General features: G+C 42.1%; 1 protein-coding gene and 1 non-coding gene across 16 annotated transcripts in view; one reads left to right on the top strand and one right to left on the bottom strand.

Annotated features, from left to right (window-relative positions):
• Positions 1-23,489, bottom strand: part of ANKS1B (ankyrin repeat and sterile alpha motif domain containing 1B) — a 1,331,756-nt gene that overhangs the window by 398,926 nt on the left and 909,341 nt on the right. The gene's annotated exons all lie outside the window — the stretch shown is intronic.
• Positions 14,472-14,615, top strand: LOC142452267 (small nucleolar RNA SNORA48). Its single transcript, XR_012785289.1, has one exon. It is a non-coding gene; the product is annotated as a small nucleolar RNA SNORA48 (small nucleolar RNA).

Genomic DNA, 23,489 nt, shown 5'->3' with positions numbered 1-23,489 from the left:
TAATATTAAATTTGGTTTTTATGATAGAGCACACATTTTATTAAAGAGAAGAGACAACCTACAGAATCAGAGATATTTTATAACTATATGTATCCAGAAGAAATGCATAACTCTTATTAGCCAACAACTAAAGAAAGTACACGCCATTTTATGGCATTGTTAGCTTGGGCTCTCTCGGGGCTTAGCCAGTGTTTCTTTGTCTGCTTGGCGCCTCCTAACTGCCATCAGTTGTAAGAACTCTAACTGAAGCTCTCCCTGGCAGTTAGGCACTTTGATGCTTCCACTGTGTCTTGCATATGTCTATCTCCAAAGGGCAACTATCACACTAATTGAAGTCACTTTTCCTCACTTGCCTATGAGTTTCTCATGGGTAAGGTATCTTCAATCCCTTTCACAAAAGGGGGGGGGGGCATTTAACAAACATTTGCAAGAGTGAATCATGGATTCAAGATTCTCCAAAACATGATTACATAGAACTCTTCCCCCATTATTGGCTTACATGTCACACTATATGAGTTCTTGTGTCCCTAATCTACTCTCCATTTTCCCATTATTCCTCCTGACCCAACTTAATTATTACTTCTGAAGTCTTTCCAGGCCCCTTGCTCAAAGCTCTTCCTCTAGAATCTATTATCTTTTTAGGTTATTATTCCTCTTTCACATCATTAAGAGATTTTTGCTTTGTGGGTTTTTTTTTGGCTTTATGTTTTAATTGCTTTTATGTCTTATCCCTTTAACTTACATTTAAGCATTGTTGGTTACTATTATTTATTTTTAAAGCTATTAATCCTTATTTTAAAAGATATATGGACTTACAATGAGTAGTGCGAGAGATTGCAGATGTTAGTATAACATTCTTAGGGAAGTCTTTTTGTCCTAAAAACCGTTTTATTTGGAGCTAATACAGATATCCTATCATTCAGTTGTTCAATCACATCAAGCAGTCTTGTATCATTGCTACCACAGCCAGTTTCAAAGCCTTCCCTTCTTTCTTAAACTCCCTGAGAGCTTCCCCTTTACCGCCCTTCCCCCACCTGCCCACTCCCCCAAGAACCATCATTCTATGTGTTATCTCTATCGGCTCGTTATCCTGGGTTTCATAAACTGAAAAACAGAAAAAGATATAACAAACACTCAAGAGGGTCACCCCAAGCAGCAAAACATATCTGAGATAAACCCCAATATAAAAAACAAAAACAACACAGAAACTATTGAAAGTCAGATCAGACCCAACGTGCATCAGAGTGGGGATCAACTGAAAAAGGTGTTACCGTCCAAGTCAGGTTTATTATGTGGGTCTCCTATAGCCATCTCTCTAATGCCCGCTCTTTGTAAGCAGCTCCTTCCTGTCTCTCTATTATGGACGGAGGGAAATCACCAGAGGTTTATTTCCTGTGTGGATCTCACAAGTGTATCTTGGACTCCCACTGTCATCGATAGCCTGCTTCAAACCAGAAGCTCACAATTTAGCCTCTGACACCAGTCCCTCTCTCGGTTTCAGGTGACATGATTCACAACCCACTGTTCATTGATGTTGGTGCTGCTTCCATGGAACTCTGGTGTTGGGAGCTAGTATCATCGGCTGCCAGCCGAACAAACAAGTGTGTCTTGGAAGAAGTACAGACCAAATTCTCCTTAGAGGCTAGGTTGATGAGATTGTCTCTTACACACTTTAGCCTTATTATGAGGAGATGCCATTCCCTGGAGAAGGACATCATGCTTATTACAGTGAGGGGCAGTGAAAAAGAGGGAGGCGCTCAAGGAGATGGATTGACATGGTGGCTACAACACAGGGCTCCAACACAAGGACAATTGTGAGGATGGCACAGAACCTGGCAGGGTTTCTGCTGTCGCCCACAGGGTCACCGTGAGTCTCAACCAACTTTATAGCACTTGACAATGGCAACAATATAGGAACACTGAAACAGAGGTCTATGGGTCACCAAAATGCTAAATTTTTGTCAAGGGAAGTAGAACCTCACAACTTCTGAACCACATGAGAAATCATTACCAGGATATCAAGTGGAAGCCAAACTATGAAATTGTCCTGTTGATTATGAAGTTTTGTATCCCTTTAACTTTGTGTCTCCTTCCTATGTCTTTCTTTTAAATTCTATGACCTCACTCATCTCTGTAGCCTATTTAGGAAGCTGTATTAATAAGAAGTGGCAGCAATGGCTGTAAGTGGTAGATCTCTTGGGGAAGTCATGGTTTAGTTCTAGAATTCGCACTTCCCACGCAGAAGGCCTGCTTTAATTTCTGGTCAATGCACCTCATGCGTAGTGACCACTTATCTGTCAGTTCAAAGTTTCCAATAGGATGCCTAACAAGCTTCAGTGGAGTTTCCACAAGAAGACAGACTGGGATGAAAATCCTGGTGATCTACTTCCTGTAACCAGCCAATGAATCCAATATACTATAAAAGCTGAGTTTTCAGCACATTTTTAATGCAGTTTTTGTGATAAATTAGGTGCCTCAGCTGATATTCAGGTCGACTTATACTTGAGTACATAGGTAATCATGGCTGTAATGCAGGTAGAGGCAGCTTCTTTCCAATGAGCCTGGGAACCTTGTGCTGGGGTAGTTGACACAATGACAGCTAACAATAACTAATAAGCATCTTTCTCTTTCTACAGGCCTTCAAAATCATGAATGTCTTTCTTTTATATTTAGCCTATTTTTGGTTACTCATCATATACATGTACCAAAAAGAACCAGTCAGTCAGCATATTGCTATTTTAGGAGGTACCATATGAACAATAATGATGCTGAAGGAAGAAGTCCACGCTGCATTGAAAGCATTAGCCAAGACAAGGCTCCAAGAATTGAGCCATTTGATAACTCAGTCAAATGGAATACCATTTGATATATTTCATATATCTTTGGTCAATAGATTTCATTGATCAATATCTTTGATATATTTCAACACGCTGAAGAAACACTGGAAGTACTTACTAGTCTATGCTAGGACATTTGGAAGAGAGCTACTTGACCAAATGACTTTGAGAGAACCATTCTTGTGCCTATTCCAAAGAAAGGTGACCCAATGGAATGTTGATATCATTGATTTCACTCAGTAACAAGACAGGGAGATGCCAGAGGTTTAGACCAGATTCAAAAGAGTATGTGGAACAAGGGATAACATTACTGATATCTGATAGATCTTGGCTCAAAGAAGAAAATACCAGAAAAATGTTTATTTGTGTTCTATTGGCTCTGCAAAGGCATTTGGTTGTGTGAATTATAACAAACTATGGATGACCTTGAGAAGAACGGGAACTGCACAACATTTCATTGTGTTCCTGAAGAACCTGTTGTGGATCGAGGCAGTTATGTGAAGACAACAAAGGAATACTACACGTTTTAAAATCAGGAAAGATGTGCATCAGGATTCTATCTATCATACTTTGTCAATCTGTATGCTGAGAAAACCATCCGAGAAATTGAATTATATGAAGAATGTGGCATCAGGATTGAAGGAAGGCTTATTACAACCTGAAACATGCAGATGACACAACCTTGCTTGCTGAAAGTGAGGAAGACCTGAAGCACTTACTGATGAAGATCAAAGATGGCAGACTTCAGTATGAATTATGACTCAATGTGAAGAAGACCCAAATCCTCACAACTAGACCAATAGCTATCATCATGGTAAATGGAGAAAGGGCTGAAATTGCCACGGATTTAGTCTTGCTTGGATTCGCAGTCTATGCTGAAAGAAGCAGCAGTCAAGAGATCAAAAGTCATAGTGCGATCTGGTTCACAAGACCTCCTTAGAGTATTGAAAAGCAAGGATGATACTTTGAGGACTTGGTGTACCTGACCTAAACCACGGTAATTTCCATTGCTCCCTATGCACATGAAAGTTGGACATTGACTAAGGAAGATGGAAGAAGAATTGATGCATTTGAATTGTGGTGCTGGAGGATATTGATAGTACCAGGGACTGTTAAATGGGTAAACCCATCTGTCTTGGAGGAAGTAAGGCCAGAGGTCTCTTCAGAGGCATGGATGGCAAGACTGTGTGTCTTACATACTGTGGGTATGCTGTAAGGAGAGACAAGTCCCTGGAGAAGGATATCATGTTTGGTAAAGTAATGGGGCACTGAAAAAGAGGAAGGCCCTCCACAATATGGGCAAACACAGTGGCAGTAAAAGTGGGCTTAAGCATGGGAACAATCGTGAGCGTGGCATAGGACCATCCAGTGTTGTGTTCTGTGGAGCATAGGGTCACCATGGGTCGGAAATGATTAGATGGCATCTAAGAACAACAATGTCTTGGACAAACAAGGACATACTCTGCCTAGAGAAAGGTTTTGAGAATGTTCTAGAGTTGAAATTGTCTAAACACAGAACATACTAGCAACATATGGCTGTTTAAAATAAATAGATTTACACAAAATTAAAAATTCACTCCCTAAGTAACCATAGCCACATTTCAAGCTTTCACTGTTTACTTGTGGTTGTTGGCTATTTGCCCATCTAACTTCATTGCCATAATTGTAAATTTCCCTATCAGACAGTACCATAGTATAGACAATGAAACTATAGTCAAAGGACACAAATGAGCCAACATGAAGAAGTACCAGAATCAAATAAGGAATGCTTGCGGGCCATTCTGTTCATCAAAATGTATACTTATTATATTTAAGATCTTTAGCAAAATTCCTTCCAAATGTTCAGCCATCAGAACAAATTAGAAGCTTATCTCATTTAGTGGCAAGGAATCTATGCTATGTAAGGACAAGTCCAAGATAAATGATTGATTATTTTCTTAACTTCTAACCAGGCATATTGCAGGAGGATATGTAAGGGCTAATGATCAGAGGTAAAGTTGAGTTACTGACTGACTGGAAGGATGAAAGACCTGAGGCCGTGATTTTAGAGAAGCTGTTCTTATCCTAATAAGAAACTTATAAATGTACTTGACACATTGGAGGAATATATGGATTGTGATAAAAGATGTAAGAGCCCTCAATAAAAGTACTTAAAAGAAAAAGGAAGAAATTTCTAATCCTAGGGCTTTTTTATATCTTTTAAAAAAAAGAGTCCCCTAGTATTATTTTATGAACTAATTGCTCAGAGTTGTATTGGATTTCTTTCAGCTGTGATAAACTAGTAAGATGATAAAATATAATAACAAGCAGTGTTTTATATTTTATGATCTATGTTTAATATAAAAGCTTTTTATTGGAAGCATTTCTAAAAATTATCTGTACTTCTTGTGTCTTTCACAATTCCAACTTGAAGAGTTCTCCTAGTTTCATAACTTTGGTGCTGATTCATCGTCATTTAGAAGCTTTTTCTACATATTGCATATTATATTAAAAGTCAAGCAACCAGACAAGAATTTTAGAGAACTGGTTTCTTCTAAATATAAGTTTGAGATGGATAGTATTTATTCTGACTCTTCACTTTAATCCCAGACTGAAAAGAAACTCAAGAAGAGATGGTTGATTGGGGAAAATTGCTTTTGCTCTATAATTAACCAAATTAGATTCTTTCCCACAATTTGTGTGCCCTTAAATATTGAAAATAGAACACTTGTATAATAGAGTGATATCTTATAAGCCCACACAGGGAAAACACATAATTTATTTTATTCTTAATATAACACTTCTTTTTACAGCATACATAACACGGTGGTATGAAAATACACATAATTTTCTTGGGATTACAATGCTACCCTTCACTTCTGTATAAACTTAGAATCATTTGGGTATAAATTTACAAGTCAATCCAGTGCCCATCTTTTCTGCATGATTGTGATAATAAATACTGTGATCAATACCAGATTTATAACTCTATCAGTGTTAGAACAAAGCTTTACTTAGTTTACCCTACAGAAACAAGGATTTTCATAAATGATCAGATAATGGATGATGTGTTTCTTCTGATTGTAATTCTCTCTTATGCTAATGAAATGGCAGTCAGACAAAATTTGGTTAGACAGACAGTTCTGGGTCACCCAAGTTCAACTTAAAGGCAATTCTTATTTGCCCTTTAATGTTATGCACAGTTGCCCTCATTTAAAACAACGAAACCCACCCCTATTCAAAATGAATTTTTCATCACTGTAACACTCCGTTGCTGCTTGTGAAGCTGTTAAATAATTGAAAAAGACTTCCACCCTTTCCTTGCACTAAAGTAAGGCCCATTAAAAAAACCTCACACATCTGCTCTGACTTATCTACAAATCTGATTTCAAGACACACTTAAGATTGGATCTCATTCCTAATCCATCAACTACCCAGACATGTTGTACCTCTCTCCCCCAGTCCTTCATTTGAATGTATTATGCTTAGTCTAATGCAACTCTCGTTCACAATTGAACTAAATCATAACATTGATAGTGTGTGAAGGAAGTTCTCTGCATTCTTCAGGCCCCAAGGGCTATGGTTTCAAACAACTGTGACATCATGTAGCGATCACAGACAGCATCGACATAGTTTAATACTTTAAAATAAACCAAAGTTTTGGCTTATTAAGATTAGCAGATAACAGCTAACCAAATAACAACGACTTTTATACATCACCTATTTTCCCCTTGACTTTTCACATCCACTTCCTCTTGAGAAACATCTGTTCTCAAGACATACAGAGAGAGAGGAAATTTAAGTGATCACATGTTGATTTATCCGAGTATTAAAGTGTTTAGTTATGTCATAAGTTATAATTATGAATCATTGGGGGGCATTTAGAATGGTGCGTACTTATAAAGACTGAAAGTCATTTAGATAGTAACTTGTACTGCCTTTGGTCAAAAATTTCACAGCTGTAATAGAGAGCTTATTTTTCATTTTCTAAGGATATTTTTCCTTGAAAGATCCAGAACTCCTTCACATAAGAAGAAAAGTTGTGGTGAGCTGAGTTTATTTGCATATTAGTACTTTCCTCTAGGTACGTACATACAGCTATGTGACTCCGGCTATGTGAGTCCTCTTTAGATTCACTGCAGCTGGTATAAGGGAGTATAAATTGAATTGCACGCTCTCCGAGGTTTTATTCTGTGCCAGGCACTGTTCTAAACACTGCACACATAAGAACTTGGCTCATCTTCGCCACAACTCGATGAGGTAGGCACTATCCTTACTCTCCCGTCTTACAAATGAAGGAGCCACGGCCCACAGTTCTGAAATAAATTGCTTCCGAAGCTGGTAGGAGGCTTTCTTTACCCCCCAGTGGAGTTCATGTAATTGAAAAAAGGTTCAGTAAAAAACATGGCTACGCCTAAGCCATTTAAATTTTACTTTAGAGCTCCATAAAATTCATGTTTGAAGCTAGCCTTCCCACATGCTTGATCCTTGAGTTCACCGCATCGGGGGAATCTGAGTCCCCTCCGACGAGGATAATTTGGAAAGCTGTCTGACCTGTCCTCCCCTCTCGTGCTCACTGAATCATGGGGTCTGGGTTGGCAGGGACCTGGGGGTTTTCTAGTCCAAACATTCCACATCTGACTACAAAGCTTCAGTTCCTCTCTGGCATTTGAAGCATGGTGTCTAGCTGGGTTCTACCATCCCCGCAGGGGTAGAAAGGCTAGCCTACATGTTCAATGGTCTTTCCCCGCAGGTGAGTCTGCGCAGGGTGGGATGAGGCCAGGAGTCCCTATCATTCTCCGTCCTGAGCTCTCACTGTGCTGCAGACTGAGTGTGGCAGGAGAGCTATTCGAAGAACAGGCCAAAAATGGAGATGAAGAGATGAAAGGAACACAGTTAGCAGCTGTCCCGTGTCCTTTTTCAATCACAAGCTGGGAAATAATAATAATAATTAAAAGAAAGTCTCCCAGGCTGTACATAATCTTGGCAGGTATTGAAGTTTTGTTCTTCTATCTAATATCTGAACATTTTCGACGGGTTCACAAGAGAAAAGTGAGCAGTGATTGGGGTCGTCTGGACACCCTGCTCGTCACAAAAGAGGAAGATGGCACCTGTGTATCGGCTCACGGCTCCTGTTACAAATGGGCTCTCACTGGTGAGCAAGAGTTTCAAAATAAGCACTCCTCTTTGGAGAAGCAAGAAAAATTCGCTTCTATGCATGGCCACCTTTCTCCTCTGGTGACCCAGATGGCTAACTGGCTACTAAGCCCAAAGGACAGTTGTCTAAATCCACCTAGTGGCTCTCGGGGAGAACTGCTGCTGCCGTAAGCTTACAGCCTTCAGGGCAGTTCTCCGCTGTCACACGTGGTCATCATGAGTTAGAAATGACTTGATGGCACCTAATGACAACAGCAACACAGATAACACAAGGGCACACAGCAAAACAGGAAAGGCCCAAAGAGCTTCCTATCACGTACCAGTCATTGGGCATTCCCTGAGTGCCCGATATTCTGCCTACTTTATGAAACGTACAGTAAAAGATCACTGGTAAGATCTTCCTGCTACAGAAGAGGAACTGCGTCTATAATGTAGCCCAGGTCACATAGTCTATAATCGGTCTGGAACGAATGTTTTCTTCAGTACAGAAACGGCATCAAATGTGTAGTTGGGGCATTTTTTATGCAGATTAAGTAACTCCCATGACTCTACTTTTATGCATGCCGCATCATGAATATAGTAAATATACTTTTATTTATTTATAAGACAATTGACAGAAAAGGTTATCCAACCTATTTTATTTCACATAAGTGATTTACCTACTGGAAGTTCAAATGGTTACTTCTATTTCCAAGTTTAAATGGTTACTTCTGTCATCAAGAGCTAATAGTGCTAAAATACCAAGTAAATTGCCACGTTTTGACTCACAGTCTGTACAACTCACTCTCAAAGCATTTTTTTAAAAATAAATCTTTTATTGGGGTCGCTGACAGCTCTTAAAACTATCCATATATCAATTGTATCAAGCACATTTGTACATAGGTTGCCATCACACTTTTCAAACATTTTCTTTCTACTTGAGCCTTAGTATCAGCTCCTCTCTTGTTCTTCCATCCCTCACTCTCCACTCCTTGTGAACCCTTGATAAATTGTAGATTATTTTCATATCTTACACTCGCATGAAACCTTTAACTTATTTTTAATATTAGCATTTAGCAGCTACCCAAATGACAATGAATTTTATGCGCTGATTATTTTCCTCTTTTATTTGGCCAATTCTGACTCATGGCAACCCTCTAGGCCAGAGTAAAATGGCCCTATGGGTTTCCAAGACTGAAACTCTTCACTGGCGTAGAAAGGCTCATCTTCATCCTGAGGAGTGGTTTGAGGGTTCGAACTATTGACCTTGATGTAAGAAGTATAACCACTCTGCCACCAGAGGCCTTACACCTATGTTGGGAGATGGGAAATAACAGAGTGGTGTGGGGTTGGCAGTGTGGGAGTCTCAGCTCCTTTGAAGGGGAGGCATTGTCAAACTACCTGACTGGCCAACTGAAAAAATGACCCCCTCAAGGTGAAGGCCATGTTTGGGTAACTTTGCTTAGGACTTTTTCCAAAGCCAGGATTTGGAAGGATGTCTGTGACAAATTAAGATGGGAAGTTGTCTGAGATTAAGAACATTTGTGGCCTTAACTAAATATGTTCTGAATCTAGACAAAAGGGAAGTTTCAGTCTCCTGAGAACGCTTCTGAAGCTGAAGGAGCCTGTGATATTAACGGAGAATAATTTAGTCTTTTTGGAATGGCAGACCAGCATAAAGGCAACTCATTAAGAATCAAGAAGGTAGTTATCCTCAAGGAACTGACATCTCCAGCTTTAGGGCGATGGGTCTCCTGACACTGAGATTGATGTCCAGATGTAGCCACATAAATGTTAAAGGCAGAAGGGAGGGAGAAGAGCACAGAAATAGAGACAGACCGTGCCAGTGAAGGTGGCAGTGAACGGAGTAGCACTGTCAGATAAAATTTAGAAATTTAAATTTAACTCCTGGTCCTATATTTTTATTTGCCAAACCGGGCAGCCTTAGACAGGAGGTGAGTGAAAACTGGAAATAAGTTGACAGAATTCCGTCCAGAGTTAATGCTATTACTGAACTTCCAGAAGGTGGGACTGCCAATCATTCATTTAGTCATATTTATTTATTCAGCTAATATCTATGAGTCCATTTTTAACATTGCCTATGTGCCAGGTACTGGGTGAGGTCTTGGGGCACACCAATAGGACAGATAAAGTACACCTACCTTTAGAGTTGCTGAAAGAAAAAATAGATCTGTCCAGTCAGAATGCTTCTGAGAGGCAAGGATGGGGACTCATTGTCTCATGTACTTTGGACATGTTGTCAAGAGAGAACAGTCCCTGGAGAAGGACATCATGCTTGGTCAAATGGAGGGATGCACAAAAGAAGAAGGCCCTTGATGGAATGGCTGTAACAGTGGACCCAAACATCACAACATGTGTGAGGACGGCTCGGGACGAGACAGCATTTCACTTTCTGTTGCACAGTCAGAACTGACTCGACGACATCTAACGACAACAACAACAACAACGGCTTTTAGACTCTACTGGAGAGTAGAAAAGACAGAAAAGTAAGCAAATTATTATGTTATTATTATAATATTACTTTTATAGATATTATTATTGAGGTTGATGAGTGTCAAAGTTCAAACACGCCTTGGAGCAAGATTAGGCTTTCTAACCTCATAAAAACGTACAGTCTTGGAACACATCCTAGTAAGACTAGACTTTCGTGACTGAGAGAAGAGAGGCCATTGGGCGAGAGTGGGCACTCACAGGCCATGAGAAGGACATTGGTTTTATTCCAGGTGCACTGGGAAATTTTGAAGGGGACAGACTGATTTAAATACGCTCCGATAGTGGTGTAGAGAATGGGTGGAGGCAATATGGAAACTGAATTCAACAACCAAAATTGAAGCAATAGACTAGACACATCCAAAGCTGAGAAAAAGGTGATACAATTTGAACATTTGGAGAATCATAAGAACTGGTCTCACTCGGGAGTCCAGTTTAAAAACCAAATGTAATCTTTCATTTGAATCAAAGCAGGAAAAGGAAGAAAGGTCAGTCTGATCTTTGATAGAGGGCCTAAACTGACACAATCATGCACATTGATCGCACAGTTGGACTGACTCTGTAGCAGTGGGTTTTGTAATGACCAGGCTATCATCTACGGTCCAGTACATTTATGCTAGTTCATGGCGGACATTGTTGGTGGGCGTATTCCCCTCTCCAATGACCTCCTGGGCAGGTTGTACAAGTGAAAGGGCTCTGAGAGTCTTTTAAGAAGAATTTTGGCCAAGGAAACACTGGGGCGCATCTGGAAAAGTTTTGCTTCCTTGAATACAGAAGGAAAACACAACTGCATCTCCCGTGTCCAGAAGAAAACGCGCTTTCTCTTGCGCCCTTGCTTCTAAGATGACAAAGAAAAGGTGTGACAACGGTCGTGCTAAGAAAGGCCGCGGCCACGTGCAGCTCATTCGCTGTACGAACTGCGCCCGCTGCGTGCCCAAAGCCAAGGCCATTCAGAAGTTCGTCATAAGGACGCATACGTGCTTCGAAGCTGCAGGACAGTGCAAGTTGAGCCATTCACAGGAAGGTTAGGAACCGGTCACGTGACGCCCGGAAGGACCGAACATCCCCCCATCCCCCACCCCCCACCTTGATTTAGACCTGCAGGTGCTGCCCCACGACCTCCTCTAAAGCCTATGTAAAGATTAGAAGCTGAAGAAAAACAAGCCTGAAAGGAAATAAAATGAAAAATTGTTCTTTAAAAACAACAACAAGAAGAAAGTGCAGCAGGGTTTCCCAGGATAGGGAGCACCACCTGTCCTAATATGGAGACTGAGATGGACTCGCAGTCCACGGCCCGCCAATAACCGAGATCCCCATGGATCATCTGAAAGCGGGTGACCAAGGCGATGGGACCATTACCCCTGAGATAACAAAGGTTGTTAAAGCTCTTCTATCTTTTGCATCCAGTTGCGTGGACCTTTGGGTTGTTGTTGTTTTGAAATCTCAGTAAAATACTGCTGGGACATGGACTGGGGCATGTGGTGGGGGCCATAAGAGGGGCAAAATCCTTAACATTTACCCTGGGTAGACTAAGAATTCAGTGACCATAAAGAAAAGCAAAGAGAAGGGATATTAGGAGGAAATGCAAGTTATCAGGATCACATTGAGAGACTGGGAAGTGCCTGAAGGGTTACCTAAAGGTTATTGTCTCTCATTTTTACTTCAAATCATAAAATCTCCTTAAAAAGATTACTTAGCTCCCTATGAATTTGGTTTCTGTTCACATTCACTGGATGTGAAATTACCCATTTCTATGAGCTTGACAGATTTTAAATGGGGGAGTGGTTTTGAGCTTCTAATGGCGGGCGAGGCAGCCCGCACATTGGATAAAGTAGTCCCAGCACTAAGGGGACCAACTGTGCATAACGCTAGCTAGCGGTTGCCGGAAGGAGTTTCTCTCCTGAAGTCGGAACGCCCAGGAGCATTCGGGGACACGTTACATGGACTTCTCTGAGTGGCTTTTCCCTAACTTTTGAGGTGCCACAAGTTCGTGTTCACGTTCTTTCGAAGCCAGAATGCCTTAGGTGGGTGTGAAGAGGGATTCTGCAATTGAAATAGTTGACCGATGGACTATTCCTGACTTTCCTCCAGGCTTATTTTTGGTTTTGTGATTCCCCCCACCCCCAAAGCATCTCCAGGGAGAAAAAGTTTTTTTTTTTTTAGCCTATGAGAATTCTATTTTGAAAATTTTGTGGTGGGACAACTCCACTTCGATCACTGCACTATAATCAAGTACATAAGCAACCGGTTAACCCAACCAAGCAGTTAAACTGAAAGCTTACCAAAACCACAACTGAGAAAAGTCATCCAGGCTATTTGAAGCAGACTATGTCCTGGCGTTTGGTGTTTGGTTTGGTTACAAGGGAAACTTGCATAAGGCACGCAGCTCTCCTTGCCCTGTGTACAGTATGGATGTATCGCATGAAGGATTTTGTTGTTGTTTGCGGCTTTAAGTTGGCTCTGAGCTCAGTTCTGTACCATTCCCACGATTAGACGGGGACCTAGCTGTTGTGCTGGGCACAGTTCATTGGCTGGCTATTTTCAGTAGTCGGGTGTTCTAGTGCTTCCCAGTCCAGATGCTGTGCTGAAGCCTGGTCTACATCCTAGCACCAGGGCACTGACAGGTGGACGGTGGCCATGCATGAAGTGGGCTGGGTGGAAATTGAACCCATAGGCAATACCACATCCCAACCAAAAATGCACTGCTGCTGAGTTGATGCCAATTCACAGCGACCCTATAGGACAGGGTCGAACTGTCCCTGTGATTTTCCAAGACTGAAACTCCTTATGAAAGTAGAGAGCCCCATATTTCTCCCATAGAGCAGCTGGTGGTTTCAAACTGCTGACCTTGCAGTAGCCCAATGAGTAACCACTACGAGTAATCACTGGGAGTGAATTCTACCTCCAAACCACTCATCACTACATACTACTACTCAACTTGAAAAAGGTATAAAAGGGAGGTGCCTTGTCTCATGGTGAAAGTTTATTAATGGCCTTTTGTCTGGTATTCTTGGATTTACTTTTGAAATACTCAAAGGGTGTCCAAACCACCGAAGAGTCCTTTGCATTTACTTTAATTGAGTATTACTAAAATGGGGGAATCCTGTCTAAATTAAAAGATAGCATATTTTATGTTATTTATATTCAAGGACACTTCAAAAAAGCTTGTGGAAAAATTACATTACCTTTAAAGTCCATTTTCCATGAACTTTTTGTAGTAACTTGGTATATTTGTCTCCTAATTTTTTGAGATGCCATATTTCTTGAGAGAAAAGATTATACATCTTCAGTATTGTGTGTCTGCTTTAGTACTTATCAAACTTCTTCCACTTTGCTGTTCACTAAATTATATTGAAGAAGATGTGGCACCTTACTTAAATTAATTAGTATCTACTTAATTGAATAGTTATAGGAATGTAGTTTTCCCACCACAATTTTAAAAATAAAGGTACATCAGGGAAGAATGTTTTCACCCTGGAGATGTTTGTCACAAAACCAAAAATAAGTGTGGGAAACATTAGGGATATACCACCAGTCAACTGTTTCCATTGAAGAATAATGATCTCTGCATACCTTACACAAGGGCATGAAGAAGAATGCGGCATCGGTATTGGAGGAAGGCTTAGTAATAGCCTGAGATATGAAGATGACACAACCTTGTTTGCTGAAAGGAGGAGGAATTGAAGCACTTGCTGCTGAAAATCAAGGACAGTAGCCTTCAGTATAGATCACCCTCAATATAAGAAGACCCAAATCCTCACAACTGGACCAATAGGAAACATCATGATTAATGGAGGAAGGGTTGAAGTTGCCAAGGATTTTGTCTTGTGTGTTTCCACCATCATGTAAGCAACAGTCAAGAAATAAAAATATGTACTACATTAGGTAAATCTGCCGCACAAGCTCTCTTTACAGTATTGAAGAACAGGGAGGTTGCTTTGAGGACTAAGGTACTCCTGACCCAAGGCATGGTATTCTCTGTTGCCTCGTGTACATATGAAAGTTGGACACCCCTGGCTATGGGCAAAGAGACACCTGATTGGTGGAGGTGCTCTTATATCTGTCATGGACAGAGCCAACTTGAAGTCCTTTCTTCACCCTAGCTTGATGCTTGGATTGTGTCCTGAGCTGTTTCATGCCTAGGGCACATTTAAAAAAAAAAGAAAGTTGGACATTGAATAAGGAAGCCTGAAGAAGAATCAATGCATTTGAATTGTCGTGGTGGAGAACATGGAAAGTACCAGGGACTGCTAAAAGGACAAATCAATCTGTATTGGAAAAAGTATGACTAATGTGCTTCTTAGAAGCAAGGATGAAAAGACTTCCTCTTACATACTCTGGACATATTGTTAAGAGCGACTAGTCCCTGGAGAAGGACAGTATGTTTGGTAAAGTGGAGGGGCATTGAAACAGAGGAAGACCCTCAAGGAGCTGAATTGACACAGTGGCTACATCAATAAACTCAGGCAAAGGAACAATTGTGAGGCGGGCTCAGTGCTTCATTCCGTGGTGCATTGGGCCACTACCAGTTGGAGCAGCGTTGATGGCGGCTAACAACAAGGATTGAAGAAAGCAAAATCTCAAGAGAATAAATGCATATGTCAAAACCGACACATAGATCTATAACACATAATCTAAAGATCACAAAGTCAAGAAATTTATCGAATAAGCTTGAAAATTAGGAGTCGGAAAATTCTAATAGTCAAGAAGCCTGGTGTGTTTATTTTTCCCCCTACTCGAAGAAGAAAAGATAAAGATGGAATTGCCAGTACACGGTAACACCAAAATGTTCTTAATTTTCTTTCCAGTTTTGCAAATTCTCATGATTTGATTTTCATCCAGGACTGTCAGTTGAGACATCTGATAATCTAAAAGCATTCAGAGAATTAGAATCCCATATGGCTCAAAAATATTTCCTATCCGGCAGGGGAAAAAGAGAACATAGTGTGAAAATAATACCAGTATCTCCTTTAATTTAGGGGTCCAAGGAGCACACATGAACTTAAGTCACTGCACACAGTATAAGGATCATCAAGATCCATTACCCCCCACCCCCAAATAAAAAGAACATACAGTTCTTTAGAGTCATGCTGCATGATGAAAAAAAGCAAAAGGAAGTACATTTCAAGGCACGGCTAGTGATGCGTTGTAAAGTTGTGTCTTAGAGAAGAAAGCAACATTCAGGGGAAATGAGCACTGAAAGAGGAGTCCTGCTTGGCACTAATTAAATGTGGAAACTTGGAGAAGCCATTTAACTCTCCTGGATCTTAATTTTCTCTCCTGAAAAATGAGAACGCGGGACCAGATGCTCCCTTCTAACACAGCATCTGATCTAGAGGTTCCAGCAGGGAGAACATTCACTCAGTTACTCTTGTTATCTGAAGAATAGTTAATTCTCCTTGTTTGGGGAGAAGTGATTTTCACTGAATATGTGTTCAGTATGGAAACGTACGTTTACAGAATGGTAAGAGAGGAAAGGTCTTGGTGCCAGTCAATCTGTTGCACCATCTGAATTGATGATGATGATTGTTATTATTCATTAAGTGCCAATTATGCATCAGACACGCTGCTTCCCTTCTCAGAACTTGATGAAGTAGATATTAGTATTGTGATCTCCAATTTACATATGAGAAAACTCAAGCTTAGTGTTCATGGGTAATTTCACTGGGGTCACACAGTAAGTGACAGAGCCATTGCTTTCCTATCTAGCAATCAATGTGGCCCTTAGAAAATGTCTTCCACATGGAATTGCTTCATTACAAATGATGGATGAAACCTCCTTCATCCTTGCCCAGTTGTGCCCACAGTCCCTACTAAGAGACTGAAGATTATTCCAAGATGATGGAATTTAGGGCTCTTTTATTGAGTAGCAGGGTGACTCTGGGCAAGGGAACCTCTATTTCTTCATCTGTGTAATGGGAATAACAATAACACCTACTTTAGAGGATGTGATGGCAATATTTAAGAAGGCGCTTTAATCATGAAGTGACAATGGGATCAGGTGTCAGGCATCAAAGACCCAGAACAAAAACTCATATCAATGTGTATGAGAGTGAGAGCAGAGTGGAGACCCAAAACTCCTCCGTAGACAATTGGACATCCTCTTACCGAAGGGTCACAAGGAAGAGATGAGCCAGTCAGGTGCAGTAGAGCACCGATGAAACACAACTTTCCTCTAGTTCTTTAATGCTCCCCCCTCCCCACCCTATCATGAGCCCAGTTCTACCTCACAAATCCAGCTAGACCAGCACATGTACACTGGTTCAGGAAGAGCTGGAAACACAGGGAATCCGAGACAGATAACACCCTCAGGACCAATAATGAGATTAACGATGCTTGGATCACAATGATCTACATATAACCTCCTCCCAGGGGGATGGACAACAGAAAAGCGGGTGAAGAGAGACGTTGGTCTGTGTAAGACAAGAAAAAAAATTATAAACTATCAGGAGTTCATGAGGGAGGGAGGGTGGGAGAGGGGGTAAAACCAGCTGATACCAAGGGCTCATGTAGAAAGAAATGTTTTGAAAATGATGATGGTAACATATGTAAAAATGTGTCTGACACAAGGGAAGTATATATGGATTATGATAAGAGCTGCAAGAGCCCCCAATAAAAAGATTTTTTTAAAACAAGAAAGTGTTTTATACACTAGGAAGTAAAATTGCTAACAGTAAAAGCTTGCCTATTAGGATCTACTTTTTTCTCACTAAGAATATATCGTGTGGTTAATCTTCTAGTTTCATGTTGTTTTTGCAAGACATATTCTGAAACAGACAGCATGTGTGGTGAAAAAAAAAGTAGGTTTCATTCCAACTTTGCCATTTAATAACTTTATGGCCTTGGGCAAGTCACTTAATTGGGCATCTGGAAAGGACTCAAGCTCAAAAAGACCTTGCTAGTGCGATTCGATGCTCGCTGGTCACTGTCTGGAGTTTTGGTTTTGTCCATGAGGTCTGGGAGTCCCTTTGTGGTGCCCACAAGTACCAGTTTGGGCATGAAAGGCTGGAGGTTGGGGTACATGAGAGCCACTTCAGAAGGTGGGTTTGGAGATCTACGGCTCCAGAACAGATCTACTCTGACACATACGGAGTGACCATGAGTTGGTGTCAACCTGAGGGTGCTGCTGAAAGTGGAGTCTGTGAAACAACAGAATGCACATCCAGGTCTTGGAGCAAAGTCCTGCCTTCCACTGCCTCTCTGGGATTGTTTTTCACCATGTGCTTCACTGTTCCCTGGTGCCCTGAGTTCTACCTGGACTTTCTGGTTCTGTCTGCCTTCCCCTTCTGTCCTGTAACTGCTGTACCCTCCAACATGAAAAGGGTTCTGGGGGCTTAGGTAGGAATGGTTACAGCCAAGAACTCATGCCCGTTGGCATTTGGTGGTAGCACAACTGTCCATCTGGATGAGCGCCAAGCCTGGAGATGCTTGGTTCCTTCCTATGCATGGAGATGTCAAGATCCTACAAGGATTTACCCCCCTGCTGTGGCAAGGGTAGTGGCCCCTGAGAAAGGGTGAAGCTTGAATTTCTTTTCAAAGCCCCTGTCCCTGACCAGGATGTTCCATGTTGGTGATGCGGGGGTGCTTGCAGATGAGCGAGCCCAGTAGATGTCAGCTCTTGCAGGACTGAGTGAGTCTGTAGGTAGGTAACCAGGATGTGGAGAGAGCGACCTGGTGTACCTGAGAGGGTTTCCAGTGGCCTTTCAAGTATCCAAGGGGCCCTGGTGTCATAGTAGGCCACCAAGTTCAGTGGTTTGAGATCACCAGTTTCTCTTTTGGAGAAATAGGAGGCTGCTTGCTTTTGTAAAGATTTGAAAGTCTTGGGAACCTAGGGTAGTTAGTTTATTGTGCCAACTTGGCCAATAGACGCATGTTTATTAAAACACAAAACATTGAAGGGTGGAGGGATAAATGGCTTGGTGAGCCACCCCTTTCTAGTTCTTGGGTCTTTTGCTTTCTGATGGTTGGACCAGGGTACAGCTGCCTTAGCCAGTTCCCTGCTTCAGCTGGCAAGGCTCACTTCCTGCAAGACATCCCTACCCTGATGCAGCCACATGGACCTACCCTGATGCAGCCCTGGGTGCTGAGCAGCCATGTGGAGACCCCTGCCAGCACTGAGATGTTTACACATTCACTGACTCGGTCCTTCTCCTGCAGTCGGCATCACTGCGTGTGTTTTGTGAGATGGAGGAGGACTTTGTGGATTGGTGTTGGACATATGGGTTAATGTTGGACTTGTGGGCTTGGGCAGCACTGGTTGGGATGTTTTCTTGATGTGCACTTACCCTTTATATAAAGCTCTCTCTTATACATGCGTTTCTGTGGATTTGTTTCTCCAAAGTATCCAGACTAACACAGGAACCTGACCCATAGGTCATTATGAGTCTGAACTGATTCACTGGCAGTGAAAGTGACGGGGCAAGTTTCCTGTGCTGGGGAGTGCTACCTCAGCCAGCTCCCAGCCCATGAGCGCATGTTCTTTCTCCTAAGTGTGTCTTAGGCTTCGCTCCCTGGTGGCCCAGTGGTTATATTGGACAGCGATCTCCAATGGTCATATTGGACTGTGATCCCCAACGTTTGAAATGATCAGCCACTCCTTGGGAGAAAGATGGGAATTTCAACTCATGTAAAGAGTTAGTCTTGGAAACACAGGAGCAATTCCACCCTGTCTATAGGGATGCTATGAGTCAGCATCAACTCGATGGAAGGGAGTGTGGTTGGGTTTCGGAGTTTCTAGGCCAGCTCAAGGAACTGTTTGATGACAAGCCCCGACAGACCAATTGCATAATCTCAGTGATTTCACGTGTGCCAGAACTGTTCTTTTTACATTTAAAATAGTCATTGCATGCTATTAAAATACATGGTAAAATTCAAGCTAATAACAAAGCTTAAATTGTCCTTTATTTAGACAATATTAAAAATTAAATAAAAGGACTGTGAATAGTTGAGAAAGGAAACAGCAGAGAGAGAAAAAAATCTATATATACCCTTTATCAGTTTGTTTCTTTTTTAATACTTTTATTGGGGTCTCTTACAGCTTTATCAGCTTTTCAACAGGCTACCTCGGATTTTCATTTTACCCTGGGGCCTGTAAATTACATCCCTTGCTCTCAGTGTGTCAACAACAAACAACAACAATAACAATAAAACTTTGCTGTCAAGCCAATTTCAACTCAGAGTGACCCTAGAGGACAGACTAGAACTGCCCCCACATAGTTTCCAAGGCGACAATAGTCATGTAAACAGACTTCCACATCTCTCTCCCACAGAGGGATCATGGGCTCAAATCCTGTACTCTCAGGTAACAGCCCAGGGCTTTAACCACTGTCTCCCTAGGGCTTGGCCTACCACCTTGTTCAGAAGCTGCTTTGTTCCTGGCTGGGAGCTTAGGTAGGCAGCATGTTGGATTGTACCAAGAACAACTTACCCTCTCCAGTCATCTCTGGTTTGGTCTTTACTTTTCCACGTGGGTAGGGAAGGAAAAACAGAAACCCATTCTGGGAACCTGTGGAAGTAATTTAGCCTTAACAAGGTGATGCTTCATGAGTTGTCGACCAGAAAAATTCCAAGTGTAATTCTGGGGACTGGCTTAAAAATTAAGGGGAAGATGAGAGATAGTGTAACCTGCCTGGATTTCTTTGACTCCTTTATTTATACCTTCATTGTCTCATTCACCAATATAATCCTCTCCACAGCATTTACTGAGTGTATAACATCCTGGGAATTAAAAGTGATTAAGGCATTCTCTCTCTTAAAAGAGCTCAAGCGTCTGGTGGGCAGGGTGAGGAGGAAGGCAGGCATGTAGACCATCAGTTTTTGATAGAGAAAGTTCAGTGATGGCTACAGTGAGAAAAAGATTCCTAGAGTACACAGGGTTGGATCAGGAAAGGCATTTGGGGATGGTGACATCTCTTCTACCTCCTTAGTGATGAGTGAACCTGAGCCAGGACACAGACAATGGCAGAGACAGGGAGGAGAGATGGATGGAGCAAAGTCACCGAGTCTAGAAAGAGTGTAAAGTGAAAATGAACACCTGAAAAGAGCCTGGAGACTTAAGGAGAAAGAGACTAGGGAGGGAGTCTGTGTTATAAATGGATTTCAACCTATAGCTCAAGGCAGATGTTGGATGGTTCTATGCCTAGAAGGGAGCTGGGAGGATTTGTAATGTAGACCACTTCAACGGCGACTTGAAGTGTGGAATTTAATATTTTAAATACTCTCAGGGCCACTCAGGGTGGATCCATTTCAGCAGAACTTGCAGACTAAGACACTAGAATGAAAGGCACTGAGACACTAGAATGATTTTGGAAATCTACTTCCCAAAATTAGTCTATGAAATTCTATGGCCCCTGACAGAAGGCCATCCAATATAGAGCCAGAAGAGGAGCCCCCTACACTGGAAAACAAAAAACTAAAAGCCAAATTCACTGCCTTCGAGTTGATGCTGACTCATAACCACCCAAAACGGCCGGGTGGAACTGCCCCTGGGGAGTTGCGAGACTTTAACTCGATGGGAGTGGAAAGCCATGTCTTTGTCCTGTGAATGGCTAGTGGTCTCCAACTGCTGACCTTGCAGCTAGGGGCCCAACACCCAACCATTACGCCACCAGGCTCCTTTCAGACATTATGGGCACTCAAAAATTGCTGTGTTTGTACCAATGGACACACGTAGACCAATGATGGGTAAGATGGGGTAAGATCTGGCAACTTTTCATTCTACTTGATGTGGGGTTGCCAAGAACCAGAGCTAACCTGACAGTAGCTAACAACCACAACAAGAGTTAAAACCTGCTGGACTTGACTATTGACTAAATGTAGGCTCATGTGGAAAAGAAGAGTCAAGGGTGATGCCCTAGTTTGGGAGACTGAGGGGAAGGGACCAGGTGAGAAATGGAGATCAGGAAGATAGGGGGAGGTGTGGGGAGGGAAGAGATGTTCTTTTTGAACATGGTGGTTTCTAGTTTTGATAGTTTTTATATTAACTAGCCATGGTATTTTTAATTGCTTCATATGCATGTCAAAGTTGGATATTGAATAAGAAAGATAGAAGAAGAATCAATGCATTTGAGCTATGATGTTGGTAAAAAATATTGACAATACCACAGAATGCCAAAAGAAGAAACGAATTTGTCTTGGGACAAGTGCAGTCAGAATACTCCTTAGAAGTAACGATGGTGAGACTTCATCTCATGTATTTTGGACACGTTCTCAGAAGAGATCAGTCCCTGGAGAAGGACAGCATGCTTGGTAAAGTGGAGGGTTAGGGAAAAGAAGGAGGTCCTCAGCTAGATGGATTGACTCAGTGGCTGCAAAAATGGGCTCAAACAAGAACAATTATGAGGATGATGCAGGGCCGTGCAGGGCTTCACTCTGTTATACATAGAATCACTATGAATCAGGACCGCCTCTCTTTTTATGTTCTTCCCATGTGACTTTGCAACCTCTGCCTGCCCCTAAACAGACCACGTGTCCAAGAAACACTCCTTTATTTGGCATCTTTGCAGTGAATAACTATCTGATAGATGAGTCCTAAGGGAATGCATACTCAGAAATAACTAGCAGGTAAAGATGTGGGCCAGCAGAGAAAGGAGGCTGCCCTGTGGGGAGAGGCTTAGACAGGAGTTGAGTTGCCTATTTGGGCACAATCAGGACCCGAGGTGCAGCTGTGTGATGCTGAAGAGGATGAAAACACCTGGTGAGAAGAGTTGAGACACCAGGGAAGAGGGAAAGGTACCGAGGAAACAGGGAAAACCAAACTCACTGCCATCCAAGCAATGCTGACTCACAATGGTGACCCCCTGTGGGTTTCTGGAACTGTGCTTTCAGAAGCAGAAAGCCCAGTTTTTCTCCTGTGGAGCTTCTGGTGGCTTTGAACTGCCCACCATGCAGGTGGCAGCCCAACTTTTAACCACTAAGCCACCAGGTCTCCTGGAGTGAGGAAACAGGGTGAGTGCTATTACAGAAACCAAAGGGTTAAGTCATAAATGAGATGTAGTAGTTACCATATATACTCGAGTACAAGCTGACCCAAATATCAGCCGAGGCACCTAATTTTACCGCAAAAACTGCATTAAAAATGTGCTGGAAAACTCCGCTTATACGTGGGTATAAATGGTACATAATCTGGTGTCAACTTGAGACTATTAAGAGCGAAGGGGTGGAGTTTAGCCTTTCAATCAGGTTGCAGCTTGATGACCTCATTTGGAGGCTCTATGGAGATAGAGAGCTCACTGAAGGCAGGGAACACTCTCCCTGGGAGACATTCCTGTTGACAAGCTACACTGATAAAGCCAGAGCCCTGGAGCTGGAGGAGCCACGTGGAGACTCACACCAGTGCTGAGATGCTTCCACCACCACTGGATCCACAAGACTTTCCACCCACTGGCCTGTGACCTTCCTGCATTCTGTGTCATTGCATGTGTTGCCTGAATCTGAAGAGGAATTTACAAACTGGCATCAGACATCGGGGCTAATATTAGACTTATGGACTTGATCTGGACTGGGCTGAGATGTTTTCTTCATGTACATTGATCTCCCACATGAAGTTCTCTCTTACACACAAGTCTCCCTGAATTTGTTTCTCTAGTCTATCTGGAGTAACACATGGGGCGTGAAGCAGCTGTTGAAGGCGCAGAGATCCTAGGGGCAGTGGGAAAGATCTTTGATTTGGTAATACAGAGCAGGAGAGGTGTGGGGGCAAAGCCTGATCACAGTGAATTGTGAAGTTAAGGACTGTGAGTCTACCACATTTTTGGAGTTGGGTAGGTGGGGTGGGGAGCAGGGAAGCTGGGGTGAGATATTTGGACTTTAGCTGAGAAAGGGAACAGGATGAAGGGACCCTTGTTTTATTTCCTTCTTTCTCTTATTCTCTTAAAAACAGAGACATACAAGTTTACAGGCAAAAATGATTAGAGATCAGGGAAAATTTGAGATATAGATGAAAAAAGGGAAACTTGAAAGAGACAGAGGAGGCATCGAAAAGGATGATGGGACCTTCTGCCCCTGGAGGATCTCTGGGTAGTGTAA

This window comes from Tenrec ecaudatus, chromosome 6, assembly GCF_050624435.1.
Source record: "Tenrec ecaudatus isolate mTenEca1 chromosome 6, mTenEca1.hap1, whole genome shotgun sequence".
Taxonomy (NCBI): domain Eukaryota; kingdom Metazoa; phylum Chordata; class Mammalia; order Afrosoricida; family Tenrecidae; genus Tenrec; species Tenrec ecaudatus.
This window is presented reverse-complemented; position numbering and strand designations above follow the sequence as displayed.